General features: G+C 38.2%; 1 pseudogene; it reads left to right on the top strand.

The window, feature by feature from the left end:
* The first annotated feature begins 1,429 nt into the window (after positions 1 to 1,429).
* On the top strand, positions 1,430 to 8,265 carry LOC116256627 (L-type lectin-domain containing receptor kinase SIT2-like; annotated as a pseudogene).
* The last annotated feature ends 6,408 nt before the right edge of the window (positions 8,266 to 14,673 follow it).

The raw sequence follows: 14,673 nt of genomic DNA, 5'->3' as shown, positions 1-14,673 counted from the left end.
GAACTATTTAGAGCTTCCAACATAGGGTACAGCGCATAAAAACGATACCTCGTATGATACTGTTCATTGACGGAAAGATAGCCACGTCAGTTCATCTTGAGTTTCACTGATGGCTCCTGCTTAAACATCATCAAATACAAAGATTTATTGTTGTGGCATACTTGCCGTCAGCGAATACACATGTTTACTGACATTTACATAAAAATTCAGTGAATGTGGACTTTTACTGACATTTTCTCTCGTCGCTAAAACTCCCCTTTTTGTAGTGTTTCACAGTAAATCTTCTCATATTGGTGTAAGATTTCGATGATCTATACAAGCTATATATATCTATATATATATATATATATTGAACCTGGTTGTTTTGCATAGTAGTTTTCTTAGTGTTCTCTATTTGAGACAGCTGTCTTGCTTTGGCTTATTTGTGAGTTGCAAGGCATCCAACTTTTGGTTGTATATATAATATATTCAACTTTTTGGCAATACAAAGCGGGTACCCATCTCGCAGTAACACTTATTTGGAAGTAGTGAAAGCCCTCAAACATATTAGGTTGGAGCATTTACTCATTCCATACAAAATAGAGGTGACAACTAGTCTCACTTGATTCTGGAAAAAAAAAAGACAAAGAACATAAGATATTATAAAAGAGTGCCTGACATTTGGGTAAATGACAAACCATCAGTCAACTTTAAACTTTAGAAAATAAGCACTCAACCTTTGAGCGATTCTCAAAATCCCACTTACAGTGAGGCCAAAAGTATCTATTATTGCCCAATTGATGAGTGATTCTTCTGGGAGGGAATGTAACATCTCATTTTTCAGACACGGCGAAGACCTGACCCCAACAGGTTCATGAAGTAGTTTTGGAGTCTTGGACTCTGCCTACTGGCATTCACACACACTTGGGTGTTTGTTAGTGAGCAAATATCCGGTGGAGAGAGCAGAACTCCGGCTAACTAAAGGTTTGATCTTGGAGGATAACCCTGATTAATTTATGTCTAATCACAACTCGAGATCTTATTTTGACTTCATTAAAGGAAAGAAGGTGATGGTGTAACTAAGATAGGACTCAGATGGAAATTGGGTAAAAAGGCAAGAGCAAATTAGAAATTTGTTAATGACAGGATTAATGACGTTACTATTTGTTTTCTTTTAAAATCAGATAGCTATTCTTATTTACCCAAATGTTGTACACATTTTTCTATTTTTTTGAAAAATAAATATTATACAAAACTTAATGTTTTTTGGTCAAAAGGTGGCTATTTGAGATTCTTTTTTTCTCAAAGTGAAACTTCTATTCATCTAACTTTAAGTGTTGAGTCATGATGTGTTATTTGCCCAAGTATTGCATGTTTTTTCCATTTGTCGGTAAAATAAAGCTATCCTTGTCAAGTTCCCACCTTCAAAATTTGAGGGAGGGTGAGAGACATGAGGAAGAGACAGCAAAAGGAGCAGAGCTGCCTTGATCATGGTTCTTCTTGTACTGATTTTGATCCTCTTCCCAACCATGTCCTCCAGTATGGCAGAGTCTTTTGTCTTCACTGGTTTCAAAGGAGCCAACTCACCTTAGACGGAATGGCCGTCGTCACCTCCAATGGCCTCCTTCTCTTCACCAATGACGACTCTCATGTCGAGGCTATGGGCCACGGTTTTTATCCTGTCCCCATTCGCTTCAAAAGCTCTTCCCCTTCTTCGGCAAATGCCGCAGTCACCTCTTTCAGCACCCGTTTCATCTTCGCCATCATCGGCCAAAATCCTGTCCGCTGCCACGGCCTGGCCTTCGCCCTCTCCCCTACCGCTGGTGTCATCGGCGGGGAAGGCAACAACTTCCTCGGCCTCTTCAACAGCTCTAACCTGGGCAATTCCTCCAATCACATCCTTGCCGTCGAGTTCGACACCTGCCATGACCCCATGTTCAGAGACATCGACGACAACCACGTCGGTATAAACATCAACTCCATGATCTCCGTCTCTGCTGCTCCTGCTTCCTACCACACAATGGACAATTCAAACCAAAGCATCACCCTTCAAAGTGGCTCTCCAATCTTCGCTTGGATAGACTACCAGAGCGATCGCCAGCTGCTGAATGTGAGCATTTCACCATCAACGGCCCCTGCGAAGCCGAGCCAACCTCTTCTCTCCCAACTTGTCAATCTCTCCTCTGTTGTCGAAGACTTTATGTACGTTGTCTTCTCTTCTGGAGTTGGTAAACTCTCTGGTAATCACTATATCATGGGATGGAGCTTCAGCACCGATGTTGCAGCTCAATCTCTAGACCTCTTCCAACTCCCTTCCCTTCCCCATCCAAATGACGAAACAAGATCAAGAACGTACATGATCATTGCCTCCGTTCCAGCGGTGACGTTTGTGATCATTGTCTTGACTGCTTGTTTATATGTGGCTTATAAAATGCAGAAGACAAAAGAGGAAAAGCTTGCTGATATAATGGAAGGTTGGGAACTAGACTACCCACATAGGTTTTCGTACAGGACACTCTATAGTGCCACCAAGGGATTCAAAGAGAAGGACCTCTTGGGCAAAGGTGGTTTCAGTAGCGTGTATAAAGGCATCCTGCCAGAAACTTCGGTTGAAGTTAAAGTGAAGAGGATCTCCCACCATGGTGTACAGGGATTGAGAGAGTTTGTAGCAGAGCTTGCAAGCCTAGGGAGAGGGGCTCACATAAACCTTGTTCGACTACAGGGGTGGTGTAGAAGACAGGATGAACTCTTTCTTGTCTATGATTTCATGCCAATTGCCAAATGGTAGCCTTGATGAGCTTCTCTTCGATGATACGAAGGCATCAAGTTTGAATTGGGGCCAAAGGGTGAGGATCCTCAAAGGGATTGCTGATGGGCTGCTTTATCTTCACGAAGGGTGGGAGCAGGTGGTGGTGCGTAGAGATGTGAAGGCCAGCAATGTCCTTTTAGATGCCGAAATGAATGCAAGGTTGGGAGATTTCGGGCTTGCCAGGCTTCACGAGCATGGCCAGAATCCCCGGACCACCGGCGTGGTGGGTACAGTAGGATACCTTGCGCCAGAATTGTATAGAACAGGGAAGGCCACAACTTGTGCTGATGTATTCGCCTCTGGTGCCTTGCTTCTTGAAGTGGTGTGCGGGAAGAGGCCGATAAAGGAAAATAGAAGAGACACTCGAATTAACGTGGTTCGGTTCAAAGAGAACCTACATCCACGAAGAAAAAAAAAAGATTTTCTCTATTCAGCCACACCCACTTTTACACGACTTGGGGTTTCCTTCCATAACACAACTATTTATAATAGTTTTTGGATAAGAGGAATTAGTTCTAAATGCCTTGGTATCTAAAACGTTTCTCTTGATTTGTGAAACGTTTTTCTTGGTTCCCAAGATGTCTTCATCCAAGATGCCTTCACTCTTTACCTCTTCGTACTCTCTAATTTGCTTCTCCCCAAATCTGCGTAGCTCGAGATGAGGATTCATCTCATCACGTCTTTTACTCCCCGTCAAACTGAGCCGGCTGCTGAGGCCCAGTTTGCACCTTAAGGTATGAAATTGAATCCTTGTTAGAGGCTTTGTGAAAATGTCTGCAATTTGATGTTTTGAAGGAACAAATTTGGTGATCAAATATCCTTCAGCTACCTTTTCTCTGACATAATGATAATCCAGTAGAATATGTTTGGATCTGTTGTGAAAAATAGGATTGATGGTCATGTGTAACGCACTGATGTTGTCACAATGAAGCACCAGTGGACTATTTAAATGAACTCCAAGATCTCTAAGAACAAAGGAGATCCAGGTTAACTGTGCAGCAATGGATGCCATGGCTTTGTATTCTGCCTCTGTGCTTGATCTAGCGACTGTGCTCAGTTTCTTGGCACTCCATGTGATACAATTATTTCCCAGAAAGGACAAAAACCTGTAGTCGACCTTCTTGTGTCGTGACAGGCAGCCCAATCGGCATCACAAAAAGCATATAAGTCTAGAGAACTTTGAGCCATGATTCTCAGACCTGTATCAAGAGTACCTTTTACATATCGGAGGATACGCTTCACCATCTCATAATGTTGAACAATAGGACTATGCATATGTTGGCTCACATAATTGACACTAAAGGATAGTTCTGGTATGGTCAAATATTGTAAGGCACCAACCAAACTTCTGTAATGAGTTGAGTCTGAATAAGATTCATAAGAAGCTTTTTGAACTTTTTCAATCATGGGTGTAACGGCAGGCTTGGAATTATACATATTTGCTTGGTCAAGTAAATCCTTCGCATACTTTGTTTGTGAAAGAAAAAGTCCTTTATGTGTAGAATGAACTTCAATGCCTAAAAAATAATGTAATCGCCCAAGATCCTTGATGGCGAAGGTACTTGCAAGTTGCTTGGTGAATTGATCCAGCAATTGAGAGTTACTCCCCGTGAGGATCATGTCATCGACGTAGATGAGAAGCACAATGATATCATGTTCATGCTTATAGATGAAAAGAGATGGATCGGCAGTGCTGGAAAAGAAACCATATTGTAAAAGAAAAGAGATTAACTTATCAAACCAGGCTCGAGAGGCTTGTCGAAGACCATAAAGTGCTTTTTGCAGACGACATACATGATTAGGAAAACGCCGATCTTCAAAACCCGGTGGTTGTTACATGAAAACCGTCTCCTTAAGTTGACCATGAAGAAAGGCGTTCTTCACATCAAGTTGGCGTATGCTCCATTGTCTAACAGTAGCAATAGAAAGAATAATTCTGATGCTACCAGGTTTCACAACAGGAGAAAAAGTTTCGACAAAATCAATTCCCTCACGTTGAGAGAATCCACGTGCAACTAAGCGAGCTTTCAATCTCTCAAGAGTTCCATCAGCTTGCAGCTTTGCCTTGTAAACCCATTTTGATCTGACGATATTCATGTGTGATTGATGTGGTACTAGATCCCAAGTGTGGTTCTCATGTAGTGCCGATATTTCTTCCTGGATAGCAGCCTTCCAACCTGGATGATTCAGTGCTTCCTTAATGTTTTTCGGCTCCTTAGGTACAGAAGCATATGTGGTAATATCATGAAGGTTAGCATATTTTGGGTTAGGCTTTGATATCCCAGTCATGCTTCGAGTAATGATAGTGCACTGCAATGGAATTTCAAGTTGTGGTGAGGTGATCATGGTAGACCTTGCTTCATTTTCTTCTTGTGACAAGGGATTTGACATGTCAAGAGATTCAATCCGCGGAACCTACATATCTTGAAATTGTTTATGCGTGAGTTCACTAGAGCCATTTCGAGAATCTAAAACTGAAGTATTCATTTCTTGACTGGTATGAGTATCATCTTTAATCTCGTCATCGATAAGGGAACTAAATTCTCCCTCAAGTTGTTCTTGTCGATGAAGGCAAGCTGGATCCTTAAAAGAAAAATTTTCTTCATCAAACACAACATGCCGTGACATGTATATTCTGCCCGTTGGTGGATGAAGACATCTGTAACCCTTGAATTGTGTGCTATAACCAAGAAAAATGCATGGTAATGATTTTGGATCAAATTTTGATTCTTGATATCCACGTAGATAAAGAAAACATCGACAACCAAAAACTCTCAAAGATGCATAGTCTGGATGCTTTCCAAAAACTCGAAAATAAGGAGAATCCATATTTAAACTCGATTGCGGCAGCCTATTTATCAAAAAAATGGCAGTGGAAAAAGCTTCTACCCAAAAATGTTTTGGTGTATGGGAATGAAACATCATCGTCAGCCCAAGTTCTGTCACATTTCTATGCTTTCGTTCAGCCGTGCCGTTTTGCTCGGGTGTTTTGGGACATGACGTTTGTCGCTTTATTCCCATTTGATCAAGATAATGGATGAATTTTTGACTGCTATACTCTCCACCACCATCAGATTGAAAGATTTTTAATTTTTTGTCAAATTGTTGTTCAACATATCTATGAAAATGAACGAAAATTTCAAAGAAATCAAACTTTTTCTTCAATGGATAGAACCAAGTAAACTTTGTGCATTCATCAACAAAAATGACATAGAATCGAAATTTTTCTTTTGACAAGATAGGAGCAGGACCCCAAAGATCAGAATGAACTTTCATTAGGGGTTCACTATATGACTCCCCATCAAAAAACGACAACTTACTAGATTTACCCATTTGTCAACTAGAACAAATGGGGTTCCTGTTCTTCATGGATTCAACTGAGATCAAATTGTTTCTATTCAATAATCGAACTATGTCAAAATGAGGGTGCCCCAACCGTTCATGCCACCGACCAAAATCTGGTTGAAAACAAGGTAGACTGAGAATTTTCAAGACCATAAAGACCTCCTCGTCTATTTCCGGTCGCCACTATTTTCTGCGTCACTTTGTCCTTAATCAAACAAGCAGTGGATGAGAACTCAATAATATAAGGCAAATCAGAAGTAAGCTGGCTTACCGAAAGTAAATACTTTTTGATTTTAGGCACACATAACACATTTTTCAGAGGTATGTCTGTCAATTGACTTTTGATCTTGGCATCACCTATGTGAGAAATAGACAATTTTTCTCCATTTCCAACAATAATAGCATCATTACCAAAATAGGGTCGAGAGTTATATAACTTACCAACATCAGATGTCATATGGGCAGTGGCTCCTGTATCAACGAACCATTCACTATCTTGATTGTCGGCTGTTTTGATTGAAGCAAGAGCTTGCGGAATATCATTTGGCTGGAAAGAATGGTTGAAGCGATTGTAGCATTTTAAAGTGGAGTGATTTTGTTTGCTGCATATTTGACATACAACCTTCGCCTTTCCTTTATTGTCAACGGACTGATTTCGACTGTTATTGTTCTGCCCAAATCCACGTCCTCTAGAATTGAAACGTTGATAACCTCCTTGCCGCTTGTTTTGATATTGTTTTTGATTGTGTGCAACATAACTCATCTGAGGAGAAGATGCAAAATTTTCATTACGTGCTTCATAGCTTTGGAGTAACGGAACTACCTCCTTGTATTGCGGCACAGGTGGTCTAAGCATAGTGGTCACGAACGGTTGATATCCAGATCCCAAACCTTGCAAAAGCCAGAAAACTTTGTCTTTGTCTGAGATCACTCGCCCAATAGCACTTAGTTCATCACATAAGGTCTTGAACTTTCCAATGTACTCATTGATGGAGTCTGAACCTTTCTTTAAGCTTGTGAGCTTTTGCATAAGATGGAACTCTCTCTCCTGAGAGCCCTGCAAATAGGCATCAAGCAACGATTTCCAAATGTCGGCTGATGTCTCCAGGCCGACAATTTGGCCAAGCACACTTTCCGATAGTGTGCTTGTAATCCATCCTCTCAACAAACGATCAGTTTTCTTCCAAGCAATATAAGCGGGATTTTGAACCTTTTTTAATCCCTCAATAAGAGTCTCTTGTGGTGCAGGAATGTCACCAGTAAGAAAACCATAAAGGTCTTGGCTTTCCACCATTGCCAAGACTTGAGTTTTCCATAAGAGAAAATTATCTTGAGTCAACTTCAACGATATGAAGTTGGAGATGTTGAGTGTATACTGATAAGGATACAACGATGAATAAGCAGGCGGCGTCGAGGATGAGGATGCCATGAATATAACTCTGCAACTCACACTAGCTCTGAAACCATAAAGAAAAATAGAAGAGACACTCAAATTAACGTGGTTCGGTTCAAAGAGAACCTACATCCACGAAGAAAAAAAATGATTTTCTCTATTCAGCCACACCCACTTTTACACGACTTGGGGTTTCCTTCCATAACACAACTATTTATAATAGTTTTTGGATAAGAGGAATTAATTCTAAATGCCTTGGTATCTAAAACGTTTCTCTTGATTTGTGAAACGTTTTTCTTGGTTCCCAAGATGTCTTCTTCCAAGATGCCTTCACTCTTTGCCTCTTCATACTCTCCAATTTGCTTCTCCCCAAATCTGCGTAGCTCGAGATGAGGATTCATCTCATCACGTCTTTTAGCCGATTCATACTTGGAGAGATGGCAATGGAGGAGAAGAGGAGGAGATAGTTTTGGCTGAGTGGGTGCTCCAGTGGTGGCAAATGGGGGATATAACTGCGGCTGTGGACCGGAGGCTAGAGGGGAGGTACGTGAAGGGGGAGGCCGAGTTGGTGTTGAAGCTTGGCCTACTGTGCTCCCAGGCAGTGCCTGAGGCAAGGCCTACGATGCGTCAAGTGGTTCAATTCCTCAATGGTGAGGCCCCGATACACAAGGCGCTGTGCACGAATTTTCATGCACAAACCTGTGATGCTGCCATCATGGTTGACATAATGTTTAGATGACATAATGTTTAGAGATTCTACAATTTAATTTGGATTGGTAGCCAACGAATTGACCTGTGTCTTCGCCCCCACCTACCTTTTCAATATGTTTATACCTCAAAAGATGTTATTGTTCAGTCTTTAACGCACTGAAAAGGGATGACTTCAAGTAAGGCCACATGCTCGAAGTTTCTTTATACCATTTGAGTTTTATATTACACTCACCTGCAGTTCACTATGGCAAAAAACAGGCTTTATTAAAAAAAACGTGAAAAAATCATTAAAAACGAGTCAATCGTTAAACATGAAAAAACATTTTGTTTTAAAAAAATGTCAAAATGAACAAAATGCGTTTTATTCCTCTTTTGTGTTATTTACACTATTTTCACATTATTTTCATTTTTTGTCATTACATTTTCCACATATTTTCACATATTTTATATTTTTTCATTACCATACTTTTGTTTTCACATTATTTACATTTTATTTTACTTTTTCAGATTTTTTAAAAATTTGACAAGATTTTTTTTAAGAAAAAAACAACTTTACCATATTAAACAAAAAAAAAACGTGTAGTTTTATACCTGAAAACAATAGTTTGGTGTGTCCCAAAAGGAAGGGTGCTAGAAAACAGTATCATACTCCAAATTACTCTTCATTGGCTTCAATTGGGAACAAAATCATGTTTCGCCTTTGCTAAACAACTTGTTTCGACTAACATCTTAAGGTATAAGACCTGCAACCATTTGTTTGACATTCAAAGAGCAAGCCACATGGGCTACTAGAGGAAGTTGTTTTGTAGAACGACAATTGGCAAGCTTCAAATAAAAAGAGTGAATTCTGCAAAACAGTTGAGCCCATACCAAATAATGGGGTTGGGGGAAGGGTGCAAGTAATGGCGAAGGAATAGTGAAGGGAGGCTCAACAATCATGGCAACCAATCTCCCAAGAGATGTTGGAATATCTTCACCACATGAACCAACAAAACCTGCAAGAAGTTAAAGCACGGGAAAACAAGTTAGAGAGGCTTCACATAAATCCTTTCATTTCATTTCATACTTTGCTTTAGCTGGCACATGGCTATATATGAAGAGACATTACATAAAAAAACACCAACTAATAAGGCCCATCATTCTTATCATTTCTTTCAACATTTATAACACCTCAACTATTCTTAATGATGACCCACTATTTCATACCACCGCAAAAAAACTAGAGACTTCTTGCATATTTGGATGGACCAAAACATCTATATTTCATTATACTAATACCTCATATTCAAAACACTGGCAGAATGTTCACCTATACCATTAATTAACCACAACTCTGAAACCAAGAGACTCTTTAACTCTGCAATGAACTATATGACACTTCCATATTTTCGACGCACATAGCAATCACTCTTTTTTTAATATTTATTTATTTTCCTATTAACACCATTTGGTGGCTTTTTAGTTTTTACTTTACTATGAACATCAATATGCATATTCTACCCCTCGATGTGAGAACTCAAGTCTGCAAAATGACACTCTAAAATTAACAAATGTTTGATAAGATAAAGCCTTGACAAGTCCATCTACAATTTGGCCATTAGTATTACAATAGTGATTGAGATTACTTCAGTTACAACAACTTTACAAATGAAATGGTCTTGGAATTCAACATGCTTCATCCTTCTATGCAATTCTTTGCCATAGAAATGATAGCATTGTTGTAGAAAATTTCAATTAGTTGATTTTGTTGAATGTGCATATCTTTAAAGATGCACCTTGTTCAAATAGGTGGACAAGTTGCAGCAGTTGCAACCACATATTCTGCTTCAAAAGATGAAAGGGCCACACAACTTTGTCTTCTTAAATTCCAAGACAATACACCAGATCTACGACTGAACACATACTTGCTCATGCTTTTCCTGTCCTCTATAGAACTTGCCTAATCACTATCAGAAAAACCATACGATTTAAAATTCGTGACTAGTTTAAGCTAGATACCAAAATTTGAGGTTACTTGAATATGACGCAAAATTCTTATTGCAGCTCCAAGATGATAAACAATTGGTTTATGCGTAGAGAAAGCAATTCAGCTGCAAAATATAATGGCAACCCATACATGTGTTAAATACATTAAGCTACTCACTGTGCATCAAAAATAAGTTTGATTTGCTTTAGTGGTTTTATCATCAATTTTGAGTTTCTCTCCTATATTCATAAAAGTAAAAAAAGACTCTTGCCTTTATCTAGATTAAAATTCTTCAATAATCCATCTACATATTTTTTTGAAAAATAAATATTTCATCATTAGTCTGTTTCACATGAAGACTCACACAATAATGCAACAAGCCCAAATCAGATAACTCAATCTCCTTCATTATTTTCAACTTAAACCGTCACATAATTTCTTTGAAGTATCGGTATAAATAATATCATTAACAGACACACAGGAAAGTAAAAGCTAATTATTTTTCACTTTATATATCATGTGAGCTCTTTTTTGCTTTGACAAAAACCATTCATATGGAAATATGAGTCTAACCGACTATACCAAGTTTGAGGTGTTTGTTTCAAGCCATATGGAGCTTTCTTTAATCTGTGTACATTTGTTTTCTGACCAGCAACACCAAAACCTTATGATTGATCAACATAAACAACTTCATTCAAATACCCATTTAAAATTGTTGACTTAACATCAAGTTGAAAATTTTGCCAAGCCTGTTGTACAACCATGGCATGGATTAGCCTAATAGTTTCAAATCTTGCCATGAGAGAATATATATATATATATATATATATATATATATATATATATATATATATATAATCAACTCCATATTTTTGAATATATCTTTTGCTATCAACCTGAATTTTCATTCTCATCCTATTTTGTTTTATCAACCCATTTTAAATTAATAAGACTTTTTCTAGGTGGTAACCTATTATTTCCCAAATGTCACTTATAATTCAAGAATTCAGCCACCATAAGTGTAAATGCGTTTTTGTTGATGTCTTCTAAAAAATGTACCTTTCTTGATGGTGCTTCTTCATCACTTGATTTTTCACCATCATTGTTTGGAGACTGTGTAGAGCTATATGAGGGTTGTTCCTCTTTACCTTGATTAAATGCATTCTCATCAAACATTGGCTACTTAGCATCATTTTTGTTTCACTCTCATTTACTACTTTCATCAAAAGTTACATTACGGCAAGGCTTGGCACACAATTTACTAAGCATATTTTAAAAAATGATACATGTCAAATAAAGAATACTGAAAAAAATGATTGCTAAAGTTAATAGAGCACAAAATCATATGTTTCTTCTTGAATCTTCTTATTTTAATTATTGTGCTTTAATTTCTAAGGTTGATCATACCTCTACTCTTTGGCACTTGAAATGTAGGCATTTGCATTTTATTGAGCTGAAATAGCTTAGTTAAAAAAATTTAGTTTTGGGGTTACTTTTGATTGTAATGCTCAATAGAGTTTGTGAAGGTTGTGTATATGGAAGCAACATCAGTTGTCATTTCTAATTGGCAAGGGTTGGAGAGTTTGCCAAATGACTATCAATGAATATTAATAAATATAATTTGTTATTTACTGGTTACTTTCCTCATATGAGCTGACTTTATTTTTCACTCCACTAGTCTAAATTTCATATCAAATTTAAAGAATTTAAAACTCTTGTAGGGAAATAAAGTAATCAAACTGTCAAAATTTTATGCGCCAAGAAAGGGAGAGAATTTTTTGTATGATGATTTTAATATTTTTTAAAGTAAAATGAGATTTACAAATAGTTAACAATTAAAAAACTCTTCAACGGAATGCTGTGTGACAAAAAGGAAGAATAGAATAGTCATAAAAATGGCTTGTAGCATGCTAAATGTCGAACATCTTCCTTGAAGGGTAGAAGCTGCAGTTGCAGCTACCTCAATCTATTTGTTGAATATTTCATTAACATATGCGGTTCAAAACAAAACTTCATGTAAGACATAGAACAAGTAAAAGCTGAATGTTAGTAATTTGCAAATTTTTGCTTGCATTATCTATGCATTGATGGATGCAAGTGAATTCTTTAAGCTGGACAAAAAAAACAAAAAATTGATTTTTTGATGGTTATAGTGATGAATTTAAAGGTTATCGCTTATATATGTTAGTGTGTAAGACACAACTCTAGTTGTGAGACTGTTACAACAAGCATAACAGCTCACCCTCCAACAGATTGTACAACTGTAATGTAATGAAAGTGTGTCACGTATGTATAAATAGTTTGATGTAAAGAAAGAGAAAAATATACATGAATAAAAATTGTGTGAAATGCTTCTTCTCTCTGTCACCTGCGTGTGAGCTTCTTCTCCTGTTTTCTGCAGACTTCTGCAATTCCTCACAGGAGTTAAAGTTTGACATGGTATCAGAGCTATCAAGATGAGTGCAGAAGGAAATGAAACCAGCGATTGACAGGTGTTGAATCAACACAAGACCATAGTTCAAGATCCTAATCCTTCCTTGAAGATCACGACAACCCCCTTGAATGGATCAAATTACATCATCTGGTCCAAGTCTGCTAGCCTATTCCTTTGTGGCAAATCAAAGATGGGCTATGTTACAGGTAAAATTCTACAACCTGAAAAAACAGACTCTACATTTGATGAATCGGAGGCAAACGACATACTCGTTATGGCATGGATGCTTAACTCCATGGAGCCAAACATAGCTGAGGGGTTCTTGTTTCTTGACTCCTCAAAAGAAATTTGGGATGCCCCAAATGAGATTTATGGTGAAACACACAATCTAGCTCGTGTGTATCAACTGCAACAAGAAGTTACATAACAGTCAAAGGTAACAGACCATTCCACCTATATCTGAATGGCCTTAAGGGTATGTGGGATGAACTTTCCCAATACCGGCCAATTACAGCAAATTTAGATATTCTGAGGCAACGCCAAGAGGAAGACAAAATCTTCAAAATCTTGGCTGGACTTGGCCAAGACTTTGACAACCTACGAAGCCAGGTGCTAATGAGTGACCCATTACCATCTTTGAACACTGTATGTGCCATGATACAACGAGAGGAAACTCGTCGCAAAGTGATGAATCCTGAAGATTCAAGAGGCATGGAAGAAAGCCAAGAAATGATGGCCTTCAAGAATCAAAGACAAGAAGCTGCTGAGCCTCCTTCCTTAAACAAATTCGGATCAAAATTTAAATGCACATACTGTAAGAAGAATGGCCATACAAGGGATAAATGCTGGCACCTGCACGGAAGGCAACAAATAAGCAAGACTCCAGGACAAGCTTCAAGAAATCCAAACCTCTCTCAAGCACACTTGTCAGACCTTGCTCGTCTGTTGCGTCAAGTAGCTCAATCTAACATTGCCACCAGCATTGTGTCCTCTACACCTGAAGAATCTTCCGCTGTATTAGGTAAGTCTCTTGCTCTCACAGTCAAATTAAATTACGGTTCTTAGGTAGTAGACAGCGGTGCTACTGAACATATTACTGGTGATCTAAATAAAATAACAGATGGTTACACATATTAGTAACACAAAGTTACAGATGGCAGATGGCTCTATGACACCAGTTAAAGGAATTGGACATTTGTTGTTTAAAAATAAATCCAGTTCAGCATTATATGTTCAAAAGTTCCCTAATAACCTTCTATCAGTTAGCAAGTTAACAAGGGATCTTAACTGCAATGTTATTTTTTCCAAGGAGAGAGTAACTCTGTTGGACCCAACATCCCAGATGAAGATTGGCGAAGGCTACAAGAAAGATGGGCTATACTTTCTTGATTTGCAGCAGTCTAAAGCTTTTCTTACAGCAAAGAACAGTGAATCATCCCACCTTTGGCACTGCAGGTTGGGACATCCTTCAAATGGAATACTTAGAACAATGTTTCCAAACCTTGTGTGTGATTTTTCTGTTTGTGAAGCATGTGAGTTTGCCAAGATGCCAAGGTTAACTTTCCCTCAATCTGAAACAAATGGTGAAAGGATTTTTTATTTGATTCATGCCGATGTATGGGGACTGGCTCCCACACTTTCCAAACTTCAATTCAAATACTTTCTGTTACTAATCGATGATAAGTCACGTATGAGATGGATATATTTTCTAAATAAAAAGGATGAAGTATTTGATTGTTTCAGAAAAATTCACAAGATGATTGAGACACAGTTTGACAAACGCATAAAAACAGTAAGATCAGACAATGGTGGAGAGTTTGTTAATGTGCAGTTTTACAATTTCTTTAAAACACATGGAATTCTTCCACAATTGACGTTCAGAATAGCGACAACAATAGTTCTCATGCATCCCAACAACAGGTTAGAAGGTCTACAAGAATAAGTAGGCCACCATCAAAGTTTAATGATTTTTACAGCTACTATGTGCAAGGGCAGAATCACTACTCAGTGTTAAACCATGTGAGACTAGAAAATTA

Source organism: Nymphaea colorata, chromosome 6 (assembly GCF_008831285.2).
Source record: "Nymphaea colorata isolate Beijing-Zhang1983 chromosome 6, ASM883128v2, whole genome shotgun sequence".
In the NCBI taxonomy this organism is placed as follows: Eukaryota; Viridiplantae; Streptophyta; class Magnoliopsida; order Nymphaeales; family Nymphaeaceae; genus Nymphaea; species Nymphaea colorata.
The sequence above is the reverse complement of the archived record's forward strand: the minus strand, read 5'-3'. Positions and strand labels throughout refer to the sequence as shown.